The following is a 26775-nucleotide window of genomic DNA, read 5'->3' as shown; positions in this document are numbered from 1 at the left end:
TACCCGGTGCCACACATCCAGGACTTCTCGGCCCGACCGGCCGGACGAACCGTCTTTTCCAAAGTCGACCTGGTGCGCGGTTACCACCAAGTCCCCGTACACCCCGCGGACATCCCCAAAACGGCCGTCATCACCCCATTCGGCCTGTTCGAGTTCCTGAGGATGCTCTTCGGCCTCAAGAATGCAGCACAGGCTTTCCAGCGCCTTATGGACTCAGTCCTCCGGGACCTGAACTTCCTATTCGTCTATCTAGACGACATTCTCGTGGCCAGCTCCTCCAAACAGGAACACCTTGAACACCTTCGCATCCTGTTCGGGCGCCTAGCCCAACACGGGCTCATCCTCAGCCCGGCGAAGTGCCAATTCGGCCTAACCGAGATCGATTTTCTCGGTCACCACATCACCCCTGCTGGAGCCGTCCCCCTGCCCAACAAGGTGCAGGCCGTCCACAATTCCCCTGCCCCACAACCATCAAGGGCCTCCAGGAGTTCCTCGGGATGGTGAACTTCTACAACAGGTTCATCCCCAGAGCCGCAGCCCTCATGAAGCACCTATACGACTCCCTCCGAGGAAAATCCGGCAAGATGGACGTAGCCTGGACCACTGACACGGCAGCCGCCTTCGACGCCACCAAAAACGCGCTCGCCGACGCCACTCTGCTCGTGCACCCGAGGGCCGATGCCCGGGTCGCGCTCACCACCGACGCCTCCGACCACGCGGTCGGGGCCGTGTTCGAGCAGTGGGTCAATGGCGCGTGGCAGCCACTTGCCTTCTACAGCCGCCAACTGCGCCCCCCGGAGGTCAAATACTCCACTTTCGACCGTGAGATTCTCGCACTCCACCTGTCGGTCCGCCATTTCAGGTTCCTCCTGGAAGGCCGCCCCTTCACCGCGTATGTGGACCACAAGCCACTCACATACGCGATGGCCAAGCACACCGAACCCTGGTCTGCTAGGCAGCAACGCCAGCTCGCGGCCGTCTCCGAGTTTACTACGGACATTCAGCACGTCTCCGGTAGAGACAACATGGTCGCCGACTGCCTTTCCCGTCCCGCCGTCTGTGCGAATCACCTCGCGGTCAACTACGCACAACTAGCAGCGGCCCAGCTCACGGAACCAGACCTCCTCTCGGCGGCTACCAGCCTGCCAGGGCTACGCCTAGCCAAGGTCGCGCAAGGGCCCGAAGCCACGGCAGTCACGTGCGACGTCTCACTCGGCCATCCCTGAGACCTGGCGCCGCCGCGTCTTCGACGCGCTCCACGGGCTCTCTCACCCGGGTTCCCGCGCTTCCGTCAAACTCCTCTCCAGGCGCTTCGTCTGGCGCGGCCTTAGCAGAAATGTTCAGACTTGGGCCACCTCCTGCCTCGCCTGCCAACGGGCTAAGGTACAGCTGCACACCAAAGCACCCCTGGGAGACTTCGATGTACCCAGCCGCCACTTCGACCACGTACACGTCGACATCGTCAGTCCCCTGCCACCATCGCAAGGCCAAACTTATCTCCTCACGATGGTCGACCGCTACACACGCTGGCCTGAGGCAGTGCCGCTGACCTTCACCACCACAGCCGACATCGCCAGGGCGTTCGTTAACACCTGGGTTGCGAGGTTCGGCGTACCGGCCGACATAACCTCCGACAGAGGCGCCCAGTTCACCTCCGAACTCTGGACAGCCACAGCACGCAACCTCGGGGTGACGCTCCACCGCACCACGGCGTACCACCCGCAGGCCAACGGACTTTGTGAACGCTTCCACAGGTCACTCAAGGCCTCACTCCGCGCCGGCCTGCAGGACAGTACCTGGACTGACCGCCTACCGTGGGTGCTACTCGGCCTACGCACCGCGGTCAAGGAAGACCTCCAGTCCTCGGCAGCGGAGTTAGTCTACGGACAACCGCTGCGCGTCCCAGGCGAATTCCTTCCGGAGCCTACCAAGTCTTGGTCGGCCGAACAGCAGCGGCTCGACTCTTTCTCTTCCGCTCAGCAGTTCGCCCCACTTCCGGTCAACCGACACGGCGAACTCGCACATCACGTCCCGCCAAATTTACAGCAGGCGCGCTTCGTCTTCGTGCGACACGACGCGCACCGTGGGCCCCTGCGACCCCCGTACGACGGTCCGTACGAGGTACTACAAACCGGGGACAAGGTATTCAAGCTGCGACTCGGCGACAGGGTCGAGACAGTCTCCATCGACCGGCTCAAACCAGCACACACAGAACCAGGGGAACAGGTCCCCGTGGCCCAGCTCCCAGCCAGAGGCCGTCCCCCCGGCAAGCCAGCACAGCCGGCGGCGAACCGCCCGACCCAACCAACCAGACCGGCGACCACTCAGAGCCGCTGCGGCAGAACCATTAGACCACCGTCACGACTCGTCCACTCCTCCTAAGCGGATTCTGGGGGGAACTCTGTGGCGACACGCCACCACTGGACATAATCCGCTCACGGCGGCACAGACATTCTAAGCAGAAGCCCCCAGCCGGGGGCCCTTTCCTCCAGCAACTTGTTTCCCGCAGGGACAGGCTGCCGGGAGCACTTCCTGTCTGGGAAGTATTTAAGTGGATGTGCGGGCTTTTCTAGTTCCTGTTTACCATGTGGTCAGAATAAAGCAGTTGTGTTTTCAATAGCTCTGTCTCGACTCCCACGTTTGCCGCGGTATCTCAACAACACCCTTAAAGTCGTAAAATGTCCCAAGGTGCTTCACAGGAACGTAATCAGACAAAAATTGACACCGAGCCAAAGAAGGAGACATCAGAACAGGTGATCAGAAGACTGGTCAAAAAGGAAGGTTTTACGGAGAGGCTTAAAGGAGGAGAGAGTGGTAGAGAGGCGGGGAGGTTTAGGGAGGGAATTTCAGAGCTTAGGAGGTAGATGGCACTGCTGCCAATGGCGGGGCAATGGAAGTGGCGGGGGGGTGCGGCTGGTGGGACGGGGGGCTGGTGGGGATGCACTAGAGGCCAGAATCAGTACTTATAGTTACATATAATGGTTTAGAAATTGTTGACCATTCATTGATGCGCTGCATGCATATTGATGGTTAGGTTGATGATTGCAATTGTTCCTTTTCTTAGTTTATTCTGAGGTTTTTGAATAAAATTCCTAGAGAGAGAGACACAGATACTCAGTGAAGGGGAAGATGTAAAGTTGATACACAAATGAGTCAACACAGGAAATACATGAAAGTCAGACAAAGGAGGGGAGTATCTTCTTCAGTTTGGTTCAAATACATATCTGATAGCTGGACAAAGTGTCTAGAGAATCCTTTGATTGAGTGATGGAAAATTGGATTCTGCCTCTGAAAAGCTGAAGGAATGCACAAGTGAATTAATGATTCTGAGTTGTATTTCTTTGTTTGACAGTTGCAAGTTTAGTTAACCAGCCAAATTCTCATTTTGTCCTATGTTTTAACCTGAGCTGCTGATCCAGCTGTTATGTAACCATTCCTAAACCAGATCAGGATTGAACATGTTGAAAGCACCCTTGAATAGGCCTCTGTGACTAACTGTAACATGGCAGATGTGGTTTAGTGATTGAAGGTAGCTGACTAGTGAGAGGATTAAGCCCATCAGTGATCATCCATCCTCTGCTCATTACCTGAAATGTTACCTCATCCAGTATTATTTTTAGGATATAATTTTTGTCTCCGTTAACCTTGGTTTTGGTAAGAAAAAAAAACACATGAGCAGGTGGTAAATTAGAGTTTTACATGTGTTGGATTTTTTAACTAATAATATTTCTATTTCAAGATATAAGGGGCTAACTCCCAAGGGGAACAGCATTCATTACAGCAATAAACTAACAGCCTGGAATCAGTCCATTAGAATTGACCTCAAGAGTTAAGGCTCACACAATAATGTTAATTAGTTAGCCATCCCGAGGGAGGAACCTCAAACTAACCTACCCATCGGGAAAGTGAGGGGATTGGGTGCAAGACTAGTTTTAAACCCCGCCAGATTTTATCTCCACTGAAGTCAATCAGCAATATTGGGCGGGGTGTAAACCTGGTGTTCCACACAATCTCATGGGTTTCCTGCCCAGCGAGTTAGGGTAAAATTACCCCCATTACTCAAACATCCCGCTGCATTGTGAGAGATGCCTCCTCAAAACACCCGACTGTCTAAGGAGGATCATTCAATTTAATTTGCACAGCGGAAACTATCGGCAGACAGAATTCTGGAAGCCCCTGGCCCCTTTTGAAGAGTAGGCCCTCGTCCCAAGGTTGCGGCTTTGATTCACACCTATTTCTGAGCCCTTTAATGAAAACAGACAGTCCTTTGAATGGCCGGCGCGCTCTGCGACTGACAACTCTGTGGGTGGAGACTTCATGATAGACTTTAACTAGTGGCTGCTAACTGGTAGAGCATGCTGGTGCCAGTGGGAGGCCTGGCCTTTTCTGAGCTGGACCTTGTTACCATGCCATTAATGGGCAATGTCGGGCAACACAGAGGCCGACCTGGGCAGCAGCGAGGGTGGTCCCGGAATGGTTGTGAGCCCAGGGGGGCAGCGAGGTTGGTCATGGAGTGGTGGGGAGCCCAGGGGACAGTGAGGGTGGACATGGAGTTGTGAGGAACCTAGGGGGACAGTGAGGGCAGTCCCGGAATGGTTGTGAACCCAGGAGGGCAGCAAGGGTGGTCACGGAGCGGCGGGGAGCCCAGGGGGACAGTGAGGGTGGTCATGGAGCAGTGTAGATCCCAGGAGGACAGTGAGGGTGGTCACGGAGTGGTGGAGATCCCAGGGGGGACAGCGAGGGCAGTCACAGAGCAGTGGGGAGCCCAGAGCGGCAGCGAGGGTGGTCACGGAGTGGTGGGGAGCCCAGGGGGACAGCGAGGGTGGTCATGGAGCGGTGGGGAGCCCAGAGCGGCAGCGAGGGCGGTCACGGAGCGGTGGGGAGCCCAGGGGGACAGCGAGGGTGGTCACGGAGCGGTGAGGAGCCCAGGGGGACAGCGAGGGCGGTCACAGAGTGGTGGGGAGCCCAGAGCGGCAGCGAGGGTGGTCACAGAGTGGTGGGGAGCCCAGGGAGACAGCGAGGGTGGTCATGGAGCAGTGGGGAGCCCAGGGGGACAGCGAGGGTGGTCACAAAGTGGTGGGGAGCCTAGGGGGACAGCAAGGGTGGTCATGGAGCAGTGGTGAGTCCAGTAGGGTAGCGAGAGATGTCACGGAGTGGTGGGGAGCCCAGAGGGACAGTGAGGGTGATCACGGAGCGGTGCGGAGCCCAGGGGGACAGCAAGGGAGGTCACGGAGTGGTGGGGAGCCCATGAGGGCAGCAAGGGTGGTCACAGAGCGATGGGCAGCCCAGAGCAGCAGCGAGGGTGGTCACAGAGTGGTGGGGAGCCCAGGGGGACAGCAAGGGTGGTCATGGAGTGGTGGGGAGCCCAGGGGGACAGCGAGGGCGGTCATGGAGTGGTGGGGAGCCCAGAGCGGCAGCGAGTGTGGTCACGGAGTGGTGGGGAGCCCAGGGGGACAGCAAGGGCAGTCCTAGAGCGGTGGAAGCCCAGGAGGACAGCAAGGATGGTCACGGCGCGGTGGGAAGCCCAGGGGGACAGTGAGGGTGGTCACAGAGTGGTGAGGAGCCCAAAATGGCAGCGAGGGAGGTCACAGAGCGGTGGGGAGTCCAGGAGGACAGCAAGGATGGTCACGGTGTGGTGGGAAGCCCAGGGGGACAGCGAGGGTGGTTACGGAGTGGTTGGGAGCCCAGGGGTACAGTGAGGGTGATCATGGAGCAGTGGGGAGTCCAGGAGGGTAGCGAGGGATGTCACGGAGTGGTGGGGAGCCCAGGGGGTCAGTGAGGGTGATCACGGAGCGGTGGGGAGCCCAGGGGGACAGTGAGGGTGATCACGGAGCGGTGGGGTGTCCAGGGGGACAGCAAGGGTGATCACGGAGCAGTGGGGAGCCCAGGAGGACAGCGAGGGCGGTCACGGAGTGGTGGGGAGCCCAGGGGGACAGCAAGGGTGGTTACGGAGCAGTGGTGAGTCCAGGAGGGCAGCGAGGGAGGTCACCGAGTGATGGGGAGCCCTGAGCAGAAGCGAGGGTGATCACAGAGTGGTGGGGATCTTGGAGGGGCTGCGAGGGCGGCCACAGAGCGGTGGGGACCTTGGAGGAGCTGCGAGGGCAGTCACAGAGCAGTGGGGAGCCTAGAGCTCATAGGGCACATGATGTTCATTTTCAGGAGTGACTGATGACACTGGACCCAAGAAAAGATCTAAGTTTAAAAACTCTCAAGTGCTGAATACAGCACTCCGAGACCAAAGGCCATTTAAACAATATGCAATTTAAGATGCACTAAACAGTAATAAACAGTGATAGCTTAAAATGCTGACAAGAGCCCAGAATGATTTAGACAACAAAATCGAACTAGTTCATTTGGCCATAGAAGAAAAAGCAATTAGAGTTACAGTGACATAATTAGGAAGAAGAGACAAAAAGATAACATCATAGAGTGGAGGTAGGGCCACGCAGACCGGACGAGGAGAGCGAATGAGAGAGAATGAGACTGTCCCCAAGGGTCTCCGGCTGTGGCTTCCTGCCGCTGGTTTTCAATCTTATCGGCTACCGGGCGGGAAACGGAACCAAAAAATGATAATGAGATCCTTCCGTTAAGATCGGCAGAACCTCAGCGCCCTGGCCTTGCCGTGTTCTTCGGCCATTTTCATCTTCCTCCGTACCCTCCTTTCCACCCCAAAAATATCAAGGCTTGAATCTCAGAGAAAATCCAGCGTAAAAAAAAATTGTGACATGCATTTTGTTGAGCGATTCAGTCACTTGTGCTCACCCTTTATTTTCGTCTTCCAATTCTCTTTGCTCCTTTCCTGCAGCCATTAGCTTATGCTCAAGTATAATTTCAGCGATCCAGCCTTGCCTAAATGGCCAATCTTCATATGTAGTGTTTCAGTTTTTGCTGGGATTTTCCCCCCAAGTTCCAGTGTTTATTTTAACCATTTTTTGGTTCCAGAAATAATTAGTATTTTACGGGTACTTTCCATAGCCTTACAATTACATTCTGACCAAACAATAGTGCAGGTACCTTACCAACAGGATTGAGTAGTGTCTTTGATCTGCTCAGTGACTGTCACAAGACCAGGGCAATGAACAATGGTTTCCACTGCAGCATAGAGCAGGAGAAAATTCACAGCCAATGTTAATGGACGATGAGTGGCTTGGGCATTTGCATTCCCTGTATGAGTGCAAGTGCTCCATGAGGATGAGATATGCAGGTGCATTTTCCTTTTAAATAAACTGCCCTTGAAGACCAACAGAACCCCTTGTAGCTGGAAATGTGATTTGGCAGAGTGGTTGTGAGTTCAGATGGTACTTGGGTCTTTGCAGAAGTGAGTTACTCTGACACTCTCTAACTCACAAAGAGCATGAGAGGTGAGGAGGTGAGTGGAACCTTTATCATTGGGACAGGATGGGGATTGGGTACAGGGCCTTAACTTACCTTGACTTATCTTTGACCCTCTTCCTACAACGTATGGAAGTTCTTCGGGCAGTGAAGATTTATATTGACTGAGTCAACAACCTCCCCCCATATGGCCTTAACCAACCTCATACAGGATTCCTGGCCTCAGTCCCAGGACTCATTCCCTTCTGGAACTTACTTAGGCCAGTAAAAGTTACATGGATGTACCTGTGAATTCCTGCTGCTGACTCCACCATCCAAGGATACTACTCCTTCAGGCTTTATTCCACTTGAGACTATTCTGCTCTAAAAGAGTCAAGGCCCTCTAATTAGCACTCAATTTCCCTCCCTCCCTGAAGGGATGAGCCAACTACTGCTCCTAACCCACACTGTAAAATAATTAGGACCCTCAGAGGAAAACATTATGGTGTGGCGACACGCCACCACTGGACATAATCCGCTCATGGCGGCACAGACAGTCTAAGCAGAAGCCCCCAGCCGGGGGCCCTTTCCTCCAGCAACTGGTTTCCCGCAGGGACAGGCTGCCGGGAGCACTTCCTGTCTGGGAAGTATTTAAGTGGATGCGCGGGCTTTTCTAGTTCCTGTTTGTCATGTGGTTGGAATAAAGCAGTTGTGTTTTCAATAGCTCTGGTCTCGACTCCCACGTTTGCCGCGGTATCTCAATACTGGTGACCCCGACGCTCAGGACGAATCCTAAGCTAGCATGGCGGATACAAACGCAGTCACGGTTAAATTACCAGACTTTTGGGAGAACCTCGCCGAAGCCTGGTTCTTTCAAGCTGAGTCCAGATTCCGGCTGAAAGGCATTACAGTCGACGCCACGAAGTACGACTACCTCGTCGCCTCGCTCACCTACGCTACAGTCCACAAGGTTTGGGCAGCGCTGCAGAGTCCACCAACGGAGGGCAAGTACGAACATCTGAAGGCTGCGCTACTAAAAAAAATTCAAACGTCCTCTTACCAGCGCCACTGCCAACTCCTGGACCTCCCCGGCCTTGGTGATGCTTCACCATCAGACCTGCTTTCCCACATGCTGTCCCTCTCAGACGACAAAAATCCCGGCGCCCTTTTCCGCACGCTTTTCATTCGGCAGCTCCCCGCCAGCATCCGCCCGCTCATTGTGGAGTCTGACTCCACGGACCTGAATGATATAGCCGAAAAGGCCGACCGGCTGCTCTCTGCACAGGCCGCTCGCGACGTCGCGCCCGACCTCACGGCAACGACCACGTGGTCTTCCCGGGCCGCTAGGCCCGACCGCCCTACCACTCCGGGTCACTGCTACTACCACACCCGTTTTGGCGCTAGGGCTCAACGCTGCACGCCACCGTGTTCCTTCAAAACCCCCCCGCACCGGCCCCCGCGATGGCCGCGGGGCAGAAGGAGCCCCTACTGTACGTCACTGACGACAGAACCAACCGCCGATTTCTGTGCGACACAGGGGCCCAGCACAGCATCACCCCCGCCTCCGCCCTCGAGATCCAACGCGGCACACGGGGTATCACACTGGCTGCAGCCAACGGCTCTGAAATCCGCACATATGGCACCCGCATGGTCACGCTCGACCTCGCGGGCCACCGCTACCGCTGGGAGTTCCTCACAGCCAAGGTCCTCTGCCCACTATTCGGCGCTGACTTCCTACGCGCCCACGGCCTCCTTGTCGACATTCCGAGGCACCGCCTCGTCGACATCAACACTATGGCCCCCATCCCCGGCGCCTTTACCCCGGCCCGTTCGGCCGGCCTGACGACCTACTGCCTCGCCGGAGCCACGGACGACTACTCGGCACTCCTAGCTGAGTTTCCCGCCCTCACTAACCCGACCTTTTCGGCCAAAGCCGCCAAGCACGGTGTGGAACACTATATCCCCACCACCGGCCCCCCAGTTTCTGCCCACGCCCGCAGACTCAACCCGGCCAAGCTGGAAATCGCGCGGGCCGAGTTCACCAACATGGAACAACTCGGCATCATCCGCCGCTCCAGCAGCCCTTGGGCCTCGCCCCTCCACATCGCCCCCAAGCCCGGCGGAGGCTGGCGCCCTTGCGGGGACTACCGCTGCCTCAACGACTCCACCACCCCCGATCGATACCCGGTGCCACACATCCAGGACTTCTCGGCCCGACTGGCCGGACGAACCGTCTTTTCCAAAGTCGACCTGGTGCGCGGTTACCACCAAGTCCCCGTACACCCCGCGGACATCCCCAAAACGGCCGTCATCACCCCATTCGGCCTGTTCGAGTTCCTGAGGATGCCCTTCGGCCTCAAGAATGCAGCAAAGGCTTTCCAGCGCCTTATGCAGTCAGTCCTCCGTGACCTGAACCTCCTATTCGTCTATCTAGACGACATTCTTGTGGCCAGCTCCTCCAAACAGGAACACCTCGAACACCTTCGCATCCTGTTCGGGCGCCTAGCCCAACACGGGCTCATCCTCAGCCCGGCGAAGTGCCAATTCGGCCTAACCGAGATCGATTTTCTCGGTCACCACATCACCCCTGCTGGGGCCGCCCCCCTGCCCAACAAGGTGCAGGCCGTCCAGCAATTCCCCCGCCCCACAACCATCAAGGGCCTCCAGGAGTTCCTCGGGATGGTGAACTTCTACAACAGGTTCATCCCCAGAGCCGCATCCCTCAGGAAGCCCCTATACGACTCCCTCCGAGGAAAATCCGGCAAGATGGACGTAGCCTGGACCACTGACACGGCAGCCGCCTTCGACGCCACCAAAAACGCGCTCGCCAACGCCACTCTGCTCGCGCACCCGAGGGCCGATGCCCGGGTCGCGCTCACCACCAACGCCTCCGACCACGCGGTCGGGGCCGTGTTCGAGCAGTGGGTCAATGGCGCGTGGCAGCCACTTGCCTTCTACAGCCACCAACTGCGCCCCCCGGAGGTCAAATACTCCACTTTCGACCGCGAGCTTCTCGCACTCCACCTGTCGGTCCGCCATTTCAGGTTCCTCCTGGAAGGCCGCCCCTTCACCGCGTATGTGGACCACAAGCCACTCACATACGCGATGGCCAAGCACACCGAACCCTGGTCCGCTAGGCAGCAACGCCAGCTCGCGGCCGTCTCCGACTTTACTACGGACATTCAGCACGTCTCCGGTAGAGACAACGTGGTCGCCGACTGCCTTTCCCGTCCCGCCGTCTGTGCGAATCACCACGCGGTCGACTACGCACAACTAGCAGCGGCCCAGCTCACGGACCCAGACCTCCTCTCGGCGGCTACCAGCCTGCCAGGGCTACGCCTAGCCAAGGTCGCGCACGGGCCCGAAGCCACGGCAGTCACGTGCGACGTCTCACTCGGCCAACCCAGGCCGGTCGTCCCTGAGACCTGGCGCCGCCGTGTCTTCGATGCGCTCCACGGGCTCTCTCACCCGTCAAACTCCTCTCCAAGCGCTTCGTCTGGCGCGGCCTCAGCAGAGATGTTCGGACTTGGGCCACCTCCTGCCTCGCCTGCCAATGGGCTAAGGTACAGCTGCACACCAAAGCACCCCTGGGAGACTTCGAGGTACCCAGCCGCCGCTTCGACCACGTACACGTCGACATCGTTGGTCCCCTGCCGCCATCGCAAGGCCAAACTTATCTCCTCACGATGGTCGACCGCTACACACGCTGGCCTGAGGCAGTGCCGCTGACCTCCACCACCACAGCCGACATCGCCAGGGCGTTCGTTAACACCTGGTTTGCGAGGTTCGGCGTACCGGCCGACATAACCTCCGACAGAGGCGCCCAGTTCACCTCCGAACTCTGGACGGCCACAGCACGCAACCGCGGGGTGACGCTCCACCACACCACGGTCAAGGAAGACCTCCAGTCCTCGGCAGCCGAGTTAGTCTACGGACAACCGCTGCGCGTCCCAGGCGAATTCCTTCCGGAGCCTACCAAGCCTTGGTCGGCCGAACAGCAGCGGCTCGACTCTTTCTCTTCCGCTCAGCAGTTCACCCCACTTCCGGTCAACCGACACGGCGAACTCGCACCTCACTTCCCGCCAAATTTACAGCAGGCGCGCTTCGTCTTCGTGCGACACGACGCGCACCGCGGGCCCCTGCGACCCCCGTACGATGGTCCGTACGAGGTACTACAAACCGGGGACAAGGTCTTCAAGCTGCGACTCGGCGACAGGGTCGAGACAGTCTCCATCGACCGGCTCAAACCAGCACACACAGAACCAGGGGAACAGGTCCCCATGGCCCAGCCTCCAACTAGAGGCCGTCCCCCCAGCAAGCCAGCACAGCCGGCGGCGAACAGCCCGACCCAACCAACCAGACCGGCGACCACTCAGAGCCGCTGCGGCAGAACCATTAGACCACCGTCACAACTCGTCCACTCCTCCTAAGCGGATTCTGGGGGGAGCTCTGTGGCGACACGCCACCACTGGACATAATCCGCTCACGGCGGCACAGACAGTCTAAGCAGAAGCCCCCAGCCGGGGGCCCTTTCCTCCAGCAACTGGTTTCCCGCAGGGACAGACTGCCGGGAGCACTTCCTGTCTGGGAAGTATTTAAGTGGATGCGCGGGCTTTTCTAGTTCCTGTTTGTCATGTGGTTGGAATAAAGCAGTTGTGTTTTCAATAGCTCTGGTCTCGACTCCCACGTTTGCCGCGGTATCTCAACAATGGCTTAGCAGCAGAATCATGTGGGTGAGCAGCAATCCTACCCTGCTTCTAACCCACCAATCAGAGAATAATCCAGCCCCAAGAGTCAAAGGGGAATTTGATCTTGGAGACATCATGGCCGAGAAATTAGATCACACCTGAAAAGCGGGCATTACCCAGCCAAATTTATGTGTCCATCACAGCAGAGGCAGATCTCATCCTCACCCAATATCCACACAATCAAATGTTCCAAAGGGGGCCAGTGGATAGTGATCATCAACACAAATGCTTGCTGAGTTCCCGTTCCCTAGTCCAGGGGCACTGAGTTCAATGGTAGCACCCCAACTGCTGCTGTGTCCACACTCTGTTGTCCTGTGGAGCCGGAATGAATCAGAAAGTTGTCCTGCCTGGATGAACAAGGCATTCCCACAGCCAATCAGAGGGAGCTGGTGAGTGAACAGCTTAGAAAATCCAGCTTCTCTTTTCATTTGCAGTCCTTAATCATTAACTTGTTTCGACATCAATTCTATATAGGCCAGAAAAGAAAGGAGCATTTCATCTCCATGTCATTTATGTAGCTTTCACATGTGATGTCAAGTAACAGCACTGGGCCTTGTCCTACTTTCCTCATGATAATTTTCTGCTTGGCTAACTGAAGGCAGCATCAAAACTCTTGTGCAATGCCTGTTGTCTTCCCCGGTACTTTCTCTGCCTTTTTCCCCCAATTCTTTTTAGCACCAGAAGTCAACTCAATCGCAGCAATATATTTAAGTCTGTAGTCGTTCTAAAATGTCTGTGATTTTTGTTGCTGCTCTTGTTGAAAAGTAGGCCAGAATAGAGGAACATCACAGTTTAATCACTCTTTTTTAAACTGCACTCTTCCTGTCGAGTGTGGCCGTGTCCTACTTTGATCGACTGGCTGTTGATTTGACTGAGTTCCAACAAATTGCATTCCTAATGGAGTGTATCCTATCAACAATATTATCAGCTGGATTTTCCTTTGATTTACTGCTTGTCTCTAGGATGTTTTTCAGGGGCAGTAACATGGGGCACTAATGGTCACTGCATCAACTCTCTGTTGATAGATAGCTCTATGATTCTCCTCCAGGAAGAATGCTACAACCCTTTACTGCCTGGAGCCCATGCCACAGTTTTTAAATGGACTCAAGTGGGTGTGGCTAACCATTCTTCTCCATTTGCTTCAACGTCCGCCCAAACCAGACCTTAGGGGGCGATTTTAACCTTGCCCGCTGGCGGAAACCAGGCATGTCAGCAGTTCAAATTGCCTCAATTACTTGCCCATCCTGGGACCACCAGGATCAGTCATTTGCAATTTTAACCTGCTCTCCTGAGCAGGTGCCAAGGACACCTGCCTGAAGTGCTTCCTCCTGGCCCAACAAGGTATCCAGTAAATTACCTACCCCCACCCACCCCCCCGCCATGATCTGTCTACTCCCCTGACCACCATCAGACCCTCTCGATCACCATCAGACTCCCAGACTATCATCGGACCCCTCAACCACCATCTGCTCCCCCAGCCACCATCAGACCCTCTCGACCACCATTGGACACTCTCGACCACCATCAGACCTCCCAGACTAACATCGGACCCCTCGACCACCATCTACTCCCCTGACCACCATCAGACCCTCTCGACCACCATCAGACCTCCCAAGCTATCATCGGACCCCTCAACCACCATCTGCTCCCCCGACCACCATCAGACCCTCTCGACCACCATCGGACCCTCTCGACCACCATCAGACATCTCAGGCTATCATCGGACCCCTCGACCACCATCTACTCCCCCAATCACCATCAGACCCTCTCAACCACCATCGAACCTCCCATAATGCCATCGGACCCTTCGACCACCATCTACTCCCCCGACCACCATCAGACCCTCTCCACCACCATCAGACCTCCCAGACTACAATCGGACCACTTGACCACCATCTGCTCCCCCAACCACCTTCAGACTCCCAGACTACCATTGAACCCCCCAGAGTGCCATTGTACCCCCAACCACCACCGGACCCCACCCTGTGATGAAATAAGCAATATACCTCTTCAGAAAAATACACCATTCTATAAAAGAATTCAGACTTTATGAAAACATGACAAACTGGGCTTGAAAATCTAAAAGCCTCAACAATGGAAAAGCTGTGAACAGCATTCAGGCTATTGAGATAAGATAAGTTGCTGATACTGAATCAATAACCTTATTCAAACAGGAGGTTGGAGGTTTCTGAAAGTCTGAAGCCTTAGAAAGAACACAATGGTATACCCTGTTAGGGTGTCTTAAGCCAACACTTCGGAAAGAATCACATAAAATTAAAGAAACATATGCCTTCGTAAAAATGACATCAAATGAAACACGGGAGACATGAGTTTGTGTTATAACCACCTGAGGTGACTTAAGAATTGAACAGAAGTCTTTGGTAAGAATGACATCAAATAGATGCACCTGCTCCACACTTTTTTATGATAAGCTTTGAACACCTAAGGTTGAGACATAATTCTTAATGCTACAAGCTGATCTAACTGTAAAAATAGCAGGGGTCAACAAAAAAATTACTAGAGATAATTAGCTTACATCAGCAGAAAAGGAAATACCACTGAAAAAGGGTATAAAAATTGATCTTTCAAATGGGAAGATAAATTCGCTGTAAAGGGGCAAAGCGATTCTCTGTCTTCAGAGGCAAGCTCTGTAAGTCTTCAACTCTTTGTATCTCGGGGATCAAGGTATTGTATTTGATTTTGGTGGATATCCTGGAATAAACTAAGAACTGTAAAACTAGCGAAGTTAAGATTTGTGAATAAGGATCTCTGATAATAGAATTGTAAGTTTTTTGTTTCTGGAACTGTTAATGTTGCGATTGAATCACCAGCTGTAAGTCACATGTCGGTTCTTTAAAAAATCTATATATTTTTAGAATTGTCTCACATAGTACTTCTGTATCAAACTCGCAAACTCAAAATCTCTGTACGCTCTTTGGTGAGGAGCTGCAGAATTCTGAGGGAGTTTTCTGGACCCTCATAATATCCAGAACGTTACAGTCTAGCTAAACTTATTAAAAGTGCTATCTGGAGGATGGTAACATCATTAGGTTGTTCCTTTCCTTTAGGGAGAGGTAGTCTGGACCTTTAGAACCAATTAAGCGTCTTTAGGATTCGGCTACCTCAAACTTTAGTTGAAAGTGAACGTCTGGGGAATACACCTGATCTGGGGTAGCCCTAAAGGGGCTAGGACTAGTATTATCCCTTCAGTTGACACCCAACGTGTGTGTTAACGAGTTGATACAGAACCTATACTTATATTTAAATCTATATCCATCTTGTAGATTGTTAAGTAAAGAAGGAGTGTTTTACTGACAGTGGTATTAAGACCCAGATTTAAGTCTCTAGAGATGACAAGTCCCTGATCAGGCCTTGTAGAACTTAAATCAGAACTCCCTCAATATACCATTGAGGTCTAGAAATGTCTTATAAAGTTCATTTTAAACCCTAACCGAGGTTAGGTCCTGATGAAATGGCAAACTCTGTAGGAATTGGCCAAGTCTTTTTATTAGGAAATTCAAGCGATTGCTTCATTAGGGGAAATAATCCTACCCTGTATCTCCACAAAACCAAGTGATAATTTTTGAAATAGAAGGCTTTGATGCCAATGGAGCCGTTATAACTCATGGCACGATTGATGTTGATTCCCAGAACCAGTGGATACAGAATATCCAGTGGGATAATCAAACACATACTCCAAATCCAATAAATTCCTTAATGATAAGGTGCACACCCGCACAATTGGGAGGCCTAATGAATGGTGCCCAACAAGGTGATGGCAACCATGGCCAAATGGTAGGACCTGGAGCAGCCTATACTCCTGGGGCCATGGATTCCAGTTACGGTGGCAAGCTCATGATGAAATAAAAGACCAGAATCTTTGAGAAAACTACAGACAGCTTAGAATCCATTATAATCAATGCCGACAGGCACGAGCTTAATCTTATCTAAATGCTGGAGGCGCAATGATTACTGGTCCCGTAAGCCAACCCCAGCAATCACACATTGCACCCCTAGGTCAAGTAAACCTGAACTCTATCTACACAATGTGTGGTAGACCGGGAAACACCAGCCAGGAAAAAACGTGCTGGATTCTAACTAACCTCGATAATTTGGAAACCTGTTGCCAAGATTGGAATGCCCATCACATGAGGCAACTACTACAAATTATACGAAGTTCAGATTTAATTCCCCCATTAAACCAGTGTAACCACTGGGTTCAAATATACGCCTGTAAGGATTCCGGGGGCTTCTTTAAACTGGTTTAAGGTAATCTACCTGGCTAGCAGTCTTTTTGCTGCTGCACTCTAAACCAATTTTAAAAATGTGGTTTCGAATCACTACCCCTCCTTTAGTTCTGAGTGGAGGAACTTATAATTAATTGATATTAAAACGGAACACGTGGTTTGGATGAGAGAAAAACATCAAGCTTTATTAACTAAAAGAAACTACAATCACAATATCAAACTATCCCACACGAACACAGTAAAATTGTAAAACTATAGATCAAGGGGGGTACACACGGCAAAAATGAGGGATACAATGGCTACAATGTATTTAAACAATCTTAGCAATTCCCTTAAATCACCATCCCCCCTTAACTCCTGCTAGGTTGCCTTGTGTGGAGTCAGAAACTCTGCCGACATGTGGTCCAGCGAAGAGAGAGAGAGAGAGAGAGAGAGAGCTCACCTTATGGTCCCAGGCAGTCAAGAGAGAGTCAAGAGCCAAGAGTCAAGAGTCAAGAGAGCGAGCTGGCTGCTCAGCCCTTTTTTTATACCTGGTGAGCCCCTCACATCCTGCCTTGCAAGGGCTGTGTGCAAAATTAACCCCAAAGCTGTGATAGGCTAACTCAAAGTGGTTAGATTGAGTTAATGTGATTTTCAGATCTCCCTTTGCTGAAACAAAAGGGAGATACATCTGCTCTATTGTCCAGTACTGGGTGATTTAAAATCCTTTCAAATGTTAACGCTTCCCATTTAAGATACAAAAAGTCTCTTCTGCAGTTTAGATGTCCTTTGGATCCACTCGACATACAAACAAATGCTAAAAGCATTCAATTGCTTTGTAAACAAAGCATTGTCCTTTGTCTTCATTGAACCTTACTTCCAGACACAGAAAGCTGCATTCCAAACCTCTTTTGTCATTCGGCCATGTGGTGTGACAGCCATTTTATCCCTGGAAATTTAAAAAGCACATTGCCCAGGGATACTTTAATCAAAAACATGAATCTTCAGAACTGTAAATCATTGCAAATTCTTACAGTCTGCCCTTGGATACTTCCAGCTTGCTTGTAGTATCCTCTTGAAGAAATGAGCAATGATTTCTGACCCCCCACAAACAACCATCCCCTGTATTTACCTAATAGCTATCTGCCACTGATCCCCGTCCCATCTATTCCCCTTAAATTCAAGAAAAAAACCCATGGTACGGTAGGCATCTTACAGATACTTCAGTTTTCACTAAGGGGTCTCATACCCCTACACGCTTGTAAAATTATACAGTGTAAACCAAATTTACAATCACCTTTTTTTTTACATCATAAGTTATTACAAAATGTTGCAATCTTAGTTACACAATGTACTCAAAAATTATCGCAAGCACGGAGAGGGTCCTACGCCTCTGCTCAACTTGGAGTTGTCACAAACTGGTCCCAAGCACAGAGAGGACCTCAAGCCTCTGCTCAACTTGGGGCTGCAACACAAAATACAAAAAATCATTAAACAACATGCTTAAATGAACCCCGGTCATCACGTGCCGATGATGGGTCGCGAAATTCGAGTGGGTATTGCTCCTCCCACTCGGGCAGTAAAAGTCCCTTCCACCCCCCTTTGATCAGCTTAAACTTTAAAACAGGCAGAATGGATTTAGTGACCAGCCTGCTCCGCCAGCCCCGAGCCGTTCCCTTGTCCTTTTGTGGAGGCGGGGTACCCCTCACGTTTAAAATGACCTTCCACAGACCGAGACCGGGGAGTATGGGATCTCATGACTCCCAGTCCCTCCACCTCCCGTCTTCCCTCGACTGGCTGCAGAAAATGATGAGTGCCTGTGTGGCGGCACTCTCTGGCCCCACACTGATCCGGCCACCCACTCATCCTTCCCAGCCACAAATTCTCTACTTTGCCCGTGGGCCCCCGAGTGAGTTCCTCCCTCCCCCGACCGCACCCACGTGACTCTTGGGTCTCCCCCTCCTCTATTAAATAATTCCCGGGCCATCACCACCCACCCCCGGGGAATGCGTCCCTATGACCAGGCGCCCGCGCTTCCCCATCGTGACTCCTCAACAGTGAGGTCTCCCGCACGTGAACTTCGGTCAGGATAGTGCTGGGTTGGGGGCCGTGCCCCACCCAGCTGGGGCCATCTCCTCCCCATAGGAGGAGTAGGCAAGTTCCTCCGGACTCTGTCCGGTTTTTCCCGAAGATCGCTGCGGGGTCTCCTGGATTCGTCCAGTGGCGAGGTGATCCCCAACATTCCGTATCTTCATTCGATGTCCAGCTTGGGCTGGGCGAACATGGCTGCTTCATTTTCCAATCTCCTGTAAAAACTTAAAAGGGACATGCAGCCAGGTCTCACTGACCTGCTGCCTTAGGTGGAGACATGGTCGGGTCCCTCGACCTCGGACCAAAATACAAACATTTGGCACACATGTAAACTTAAACTCTTTGCACTGTAACCTAAAACTAGTTAAGTCAACAAAACTTAAAATACACCTTAAAAGCACGCTATATACACACACATAGCTATAATACAAATGCCGCCCATCTCCGGACGGCCAGTCTAATCTCTGGCACTGTCACAGATTGCTGCTGGCTGCAGCGAAGCTGGACTGCCTCCTGTCTCTGGTTCCCCACAGCTTATGGCTGTTGAGTGGGGGCCTCTGTTCTCTGGCTTCTCTCTGGCTTGGGAAACTGCCCCACTCCACTGTAAAGTGGGTGACCATGCTTTCTTAGGCTGGGGCACCCGCTGAAACCTTCTGAGGGGTGTCTCTCTGGGGGAAACTTTGGCTGGCAGACCCTGAGCTTGGGTCACAGCCCCAGCTGGCTGGGAACCTTCTCCCCCATGTCCAAATAGCCCGCACTGTATAATGTACCTGGCAGCCTGCCGGTGCAAATCTCTCTCTGGGTTTGTCTGCTATTTCCTGCCCACACAAGCCGCAGTGCTTGCCTGTGAACTCAAACATGCTGTGGGCTGAGGATCCCTCTTCTCAGGCTCATTCCTCACGGGCGGACCGTACCTCCGTTGTTGGAGGGGGTACACTGGTCCTGGTCCCCGCCTGCCTAGCAGGACCTGCTGGTGTTCTCCTACCACCCCATTGTCCACCCCTCCTCGCTGCCATGCTCCTCAAAACTCGGAGCTGTGGGCTGCTGTCTTCGGATCTCTAATTCCCAATCCAGCACCGTTCTGGGTGCTGCCTGTGGGATAGTTCTACTTGGGCTGCCAGTAAAGTCCAGCTGACCTGCCTTCAGGCTGATCGTGCAAATCATCCCCTTAAAGGCATTTAATGCCATGTTAAGGCTTTCTATCTCTGCCCTACAGGGGCCATGATCTGCTTCCTCAAACCTTAGGGCGCAGGCCAGCTTATAAGCTGCCTTAGGTTCCCTAAACCTTTCCTCCTGCTCTCTCTTCACAACCTTCCTAACCCAGCCACCTATACCCCAATAGGTCGGCTTACACACTGCCACTACCTTCCGCAGGGCTACCCACATACTGAAAGCAAGAAAGACAATAACTGATGCTTTCTCTAGATCCAGGCCACTTATCATATCAAAACTGCCTCCACTCCTACCTGGCTCGCCATTGTAAGGGTTCCGGGGGCTTCCTTTAAACTGGTTTAAGGTAATCTACCTGGCCAGCAGTCTTTTTGCTGCTGCACTCTAAACCAATTTACAAACAGCGGTTTCTAATCGCTACCCCTCCTTTAGTTCTGAGTGGAGGAACTTATAATTAATGATATTAAAACGGAACACGTGGTTTGGATGAGAGAAAAACATCAAGCTTTATTAACTAAAAGAAACTACAATCACAATATCAAACTATCCCACACGAACACAGTAAAATTGTAAAACTATATATCAAGGGGGGTACACATGGCAAAAACGAGGGATACAATGGCTACAATGTATTTAAACAATCTTAGCAATTCCCTTAAATCACCATCCCCCCTTAACTCCTGCTAGGTTGCCTTGTGTGGAGTCAGAAACTCTGCCGACATGTGGTCCAGCGAAGAGAGAGGGAGAGAGAGAGAGAGCTCACCTTATGGTCCCAGGAATTCAAGAGAGAGTCAAGAGCCAAGAGTCAAGAGTCAAGAGAGCGAGCTGGCTGCTCAGCCCTTTTTTTATACCTGGTGAGCCCCTCACATCCTGCCTTGCAAGGGCTGTGTGCAAAATTAACCCCAAAGCTGTGATATGCTAACTCAAAGTGGTTAGATTGAGTTAATGTGATTTTCAGAGCTCCCTTTGCTGAAACAAAAGGGAGATACATCTGCTCTATTGTCCAGTACTGGGTGATTTAAAATCCTTTCAAATGTTAACGCTTCCCATTTAAGATACAAGAAGGCTCTTCTGCAGTTTAGATGTCCTTTGGATCCACTCGACATACAAACAAATGCTAATAGCATTCAATTGCTTTGTAAACAAAGCATTGTCCTTTGTCTTCATTGAACCTTACTTCCAGACACAGAAAGCTGCATTCCAAACCTCTTTTGTCATTCGGCCATGTGGTGTGACAGCCATTTTATCCCTGGAAATTTAAAAAGCACATTGCCCAGGGATACTTTAATCAAAAACATGAATCTTCAGAACTGTAAATCATTGCGAATTCTTACACGCCTATGTTCTCACAGCAACTCAGGGAGGGCATGTAATGGGCTCCATCAAGGAAATACTCACTAATACAGCCACAACTATAGGGCTGGTAGCTGCCTACAGATTAGGAAAAGTACTTACACAGGATAACTGGGACATTGTCCATGGTTGCCTGGCCAATCAATACCAAAATACAGCCCTCAAACTTGCCTGTGAGGATGCTCTAAATGATTATCGAGATAACCAACAAAGATGGGATAATGTCAATCGCATTATCCAATTAAATCATGACCTCTTAGGTCTACCCCAAGCTAAACCTATAATGAGGTCAGAAACTAAGGATACAAAAACCGGAGAAGATACCTTTGGTATTCAGAAACAAGGACAGTATAGACCCATGTCTCAAGTCCACCCTGCCCAGACACAAACTCATGGCTCAGGACCCCCAAGAGGGTGTTCCAGAAGGTTTACACCCCCAACTCGCCCACAATATGAGAAATATTTCTCCCTGGAAAGATGGGATAGACGAGAGGCTAGACCTTGAAAGGAAAGTGAAGGACCGTGGACTCCTTATGGGGACAGCTTTTACACTGGCCAAAACTATCAGAGAGCCATGGGAGAATACCGGGAAAACCAAAATAGGGATCAAAAAGATTCCCGGCAGAACCAACGTCCACCCCAACAGAAGGATCGTCAAGATAATAAACGGTCTGACAAACCCCCTACGAGATTTAGAAAACATGATACCCCGAAGAGGGAGGAACAAAAATCAGTTAAAATCATTAAAGACAAAGCAGCAAATGAAACTCAGGATCCTGAGGATCAAAAATCCCAGGATTGAAGGCCTGGTACCCAGCCAGGGCCTCTTGAATTCCCCTATGCCCTAGCAACCTTGCCCACAAACACACAAGTGAAGGCCCTGTTTGATACAGGAGCTGATTACACTGTAATAGATCCTGCAATTATAAAAAACTAAGTGGACAGATTTGGGGAGCCCAATTTGTAAAAGACCATTAGGGGGATTCACACAAGTCAAAACTAAAATAATTAATTTTTACAAAATACCTATTACTATATATGGAATCACGGTGACCCTAGATGTAGGACTGGTACCACAATTGGCCTGTTCCCTCATTATAGGACAACCAGACATGAAACATTACCTTAAAATCTCAACCAGATCTGTAGAAGCATCCACAGACCAGGATGACAGGGAAAAACATGTTCGGACACAGCTTGATCGAAATTGTCTAGAGGGGGGAGGCAAAGATATCCTCGAGCAACTCATTAATAGATACTACCCTTACCTACAGTGGCATCTAAATCAATGTGGAAAGATAGACATCAAACCCCACCCACTTGACGCTGGCTGGCACAAACCTAAAAAACAGTGGCCTATTCAAGACCACAAAGGAGAAATAGATCTCCTAACAATGCTCAAAGAACTAACAGAACAAGGTGTCTTAATCAAAATGGCAACTAGAACTAATTCACCATTGTTTGGTGTTGCTAAACCAGATGGGAGGTGAAGATTAGTGGTCGATTATACAGCCTTAAATAGGGTAAAGGCACCACATACTGCACAACAGCAGAATTCCACAGCCCTCCTCTCTGGAATCACGAGGGAAAAATATAAATCTTGTATTGATCTAGCAAACGGCTTCTGGTCACATCCAATCGAAAAAGCTGATTGGCCAAAAACAACAATGACTGGACCCGATGGTTATCAGTATTGCTGGACCAGATTGCCCCAGGTATTTCAAAACAGTCCCGTTGTGGCGACACGCCACCACTGGACATAATCCGCTCACGGCGGCACAGACAGTCTAAGCAGAAGCCCCCAGCCGGGGACCCTTTCCTCCAGCAACTTGTTTCCTGCAGGGACAGGCTGCCGGGAGCACTTCCTGTCTGGGAAGTATTTAAGTGGATGCGCGGGCTTTTCTAGTTCCTGTTTTGCCATGAGGATGAAATAAAAAGCTGTACTGTTTCACTGGCTCTGGTCTCGACTCCCACGTTTGCCGCGGTATCTCAACACTGGTGACCCCGATGCTCAGGACGAATCCTAAGCTAGCATGGCGGATACAAACGCAGTCACGGTTAAATTACCAGACTTTTGGGAGAACCTCGCCGAAGCCTGGTTCGTTCAAGCTGAGTCCAGATTCCGGCTGAAAGGCATTACAGTCGACGCCACGAAGTACGACTACCTCGTCGCCTCGCTCACCTACGCTACAGTCCCCAAGGTTTGGGCAGCGCTGCAGAATCCACCAATGGATGGCAAGTACGAACATCTGAAGGCTGCGCTACTTAAAAAATTTCAAACGTCCTCTTACCAGCGCCACTGCCAACTCCTGGACAACCCCGGCCTTGGTGACGCTTCACCATCAGACCTGCTTTCCCACATGCTGTCCCTCTCAGACGAAAAAAATCCCGGCGCCCTTTTTCGCACGCTTTTCATTCGGCAGCTCCCCGCCAGCATCCGCCCGCTCATTGTGGAGTCTGACTCCACGGACCTGAATGATATAGCCGAAAAGGCCGACCGGCTGCTCTCTGCAAAGGCCGCTCACGACGTCGCGCCCGACCTCACGGCAGCGACCACGCGGTCTTCCCGGGCCGCTAGGCCCGACCGCCCTATCACTCTGGGTCACTGCTACTACCACACCCGTTTTGGCGCTAGGGCTCAACGCTGCACGCCACCGTGTACCTTCAAACCCCCCCCCGCACCGGCCCCCGCGATGGCCGCGGGGCAGAAGGAGCCCCTACTGTACGTCACTGAAGACAGAACCAATCGCCGATTTCTGTGCGACACAGGGGCCCAGCACAGCTCTGAAATCCGCACATATGGCATCCGCATGGTCACGCTCGGCCTCGCGGGCCGCCGCTACCGCTAGGAGTTCCTCACAGCCAAGGTCCTCTGCCCACTCATCGGCGCCGACTTCCTACGTGCCCACGGCCTCCTTGTCGACATTCCGAGGCACCGCCTCGTCGACATCAACACTATGGCCCCCATCCCCGGCGTCTTTACCCCGGCCCGTTCGGCCGGCCCGACGACCTACTGCCTCGCCAGAGCCACGGACGACTACTCGGCACTCCTAGCTGAGTTTCCCGCCCTCACTAACCCGACCTTTTTGGCCAAAGCCGCCAAGCACGGTGTGGAACACTATATCCCCACCACCGGCCCCCCAGTTTCTGCCCACGCCCGCAGACTCAACCCGGCCAAGCTGGAAATCGTGCGGGCCGAGTTCACCACCATGGAACAACTCGGCATCATCCGCCGCTCCAGCAGCCCTTGGGCCTCGCCCCTCCACATCTCCCCCAAGCCCGGCGGAGGCTGGCGCCCTTGCGGGGACTACCGCCGCCTCAACGACGCCACCACCCCCGATCGATACCCGGTGCCACACATCCAGGACTTCTCGGCCCGACTGGCCGGACTAACCGTCTTTTCCAAAGTCGACCTGGTGCGCGGTTACCACCAAGTCCCTGTACACCCCGCGGACATCCCCAAAACGGCCGTCATCACCCCATTCGGCCTGTTCGAGTTCCTGAGGATGCCCTTCGGCCTCAAGAATGCAGCACAGGCTTTCCAGCGCCTTATGGACTCAGTCCTCCGGGACCTGAACTTCCTATTCGTCTATCTAGGCGACATTCTCGTGGCCAGCTCCTCCAAACAGGAACACCTCGAACACCTTCGCATCCTGTTCGGGTGCCTAGCCCAACACGGGCTCATCCTCAGCCCGGCGAAGTGCCAATTCGGCCTAACCGAGATCGATTTTCTCGGTCACCACATCACCCCTGCTGGGGCCGTCCCCCTGCCCAACAAGGTGCAGGCCGTCCAGCAATTCCCCCGCCCCACAATCATCAAGGGCCTCCAGGAGTTCCTCGGGATGGTGAACTTCTACAACAGGTTCATCCCCAGAGCCGCAGCCCTCATGAAGCCCCTATACGACTCCCTCCGAGGAAAATCCGGCAAGATGGACGTAGCCTGGACCACTGACACGGCAGCCGCCTTCGACGCCACCAAAAACGCGCTCGCCGACGCCACTCTGCTCGCGCACCCGAGGGCCGATGCCCAGGTCGCGCTCACCACAGACGCCTCCGACCACGCGGTCGGGCCCGTGTTCGAGCAGTGGGTCAATGGCGCGTGGCAGCCACTTGCCTTCTACAGCCACCAACTGCGCCCCCCGGAGGTCAAATACTACACTTTCGACCGCGAGCTTCTCGCACTCCACCTGTCGGTCCGCCATTTCAGGTTCCTCCTGGAAGGCCGCCCCTTCACCGCGTATGTGGACCACAAGCCACTCACATACGCGATGGCCAAGCACACCGAACCCTGGTCCGCTAGGCAGCAACGCCAGCTCGTGGCCGTCTCCGACTTTACTACGGACATTCAGCACGTCTCCGGTAGAGACAACGTGGTCGCCGACTGCCTTTCCCGTCCCGCCGTCTGTGCGAATCACCTCGCGGTCGACTACGCACAACTAGCAGCGGCCCAGCTCACGGACCCAGACCTCCTCTCGGCGGCTACCAGCCTGCCAGGGCTACACCTAGCCAAGGTCGTGCACGGGCCCGAAGCCACGGCAGTCACGTGCGACGTCTCACTCGGACAACCCAGGCCGATCGTCCCTTAGACCTGGCGCCGCCGCGTGTTCGACGCGCTCCACGGGCTCTCTCACCCGGGTTCCCGCGCATCCGTCAAACTCCTCTCCAAGCGCTTCATCTGGCGCGGCCTCAGCAGAGATGTTCGGACTTGGGCCACCTCCTGCCTCGCCTGCCAACGGGCTAAGGTATAGCTGCACACTAACGCACCCCTGGGAGACTTCGAGGTACCCAGCCGCCGCTTCGACCACGTACACGTCGACATCGTCGGTCCCCTGCCGCCATCGCAAGGCCAAACTTATCTCCTCACGATGGTCGACCGCTACACACGCTGGCCTGAGGCAGTGCCACTGACCTCCACCACCACAGCTGAGATCGCCAGGGCGTTCGTTAACACCTGGGTTGCGAGGTTCGGCGTACCGGCCGACATAACCTCCGACAGAGGCGCCCAGTTCGCCTCCGAACTCTGGACGGCCACAGCACGCAACCTCGGGGTGACGCTCCACCGCACCACGGCGTACCACCCGCAGGCCAACGGACTTTGTGAACGCTTCCACAGGTCACTCAAGGCCTCACTCCGCGCCGGCCTGCAGGACAGTACCTGGACTGACCGCCTACCGTGGGTGCTACTCGGCCTACGCACCGCGGTCAAGGAAGACCTCCAGTCCTCGGCAGCGGAGTTAGTCTACGGACAACCACTGCGCGTCCCAGGCGAATTCCTTCCAGAGCCTACCAAGCCTTGGTCGGCCGAACAGCAGCGGCTCGACTCTTTCTCTTCCGCTCAGCAGTTCGCCCCACTTCCGGTCAACCGACACGGCGAACTCGCACCTCACGTCCCGCCAAATTTACAGCAGGCGCGCTTCGTCTTCGTGTGACACGACGCGCACCGCGGGCCCCTGCGACCCCCGTACGACGGTCCGTACGAGGTACTACAAACCGGGGACAAGGTCTTCAAGCTGCGGCTTGGCGACAGGGTCGAGACAGTCTCCATCGACCGGCTCAAACCAGCACACACAGAACCAGGGGAACAGGTCCCCGTGGCCCAGCCTCCAACTAGAGGCCGTCCCCCCGGCAAGCCAGCTCAGCCGGCGGCGAACCGCCCGACCCAACCAACCAGACCGGCGACCACTCAGAGCCTCTGCGGCAGAACCATTAGACCACCGTCACGACTCGTCCACTCCTCCTAAGCAGATTCTGGGGGGAGCTCTGTGGCGACACGCCACCACTGGACATAATCCGCTCACGGTGGCACAGACAGTCTAAGCAGAAGCCCCCAGCTGGGGTCCCTTTCCTCCAGCAACTTGTTTCCCGCAGGGACTGGC

The sequence above is a fragment of the Somniosus microcephalus genome, chromosome 6 (genome assembly GCF_052327205.1).
Source record: "Somniosus microcephalus isolate GS21.2 chromosome 6, FLI_Smic_1.0, whole genome shotgun sequence".
In the NCBI taxonomy this organism is placed as follows: Eukaryota; Metazoa; Chordata; class Chondrichthyes; order Squaliformes; family Somniosidae; genus Somniosus; species Somniosus microcephalus.
This window is presented reverse-complemented; position numbering follows the sequence as displayed.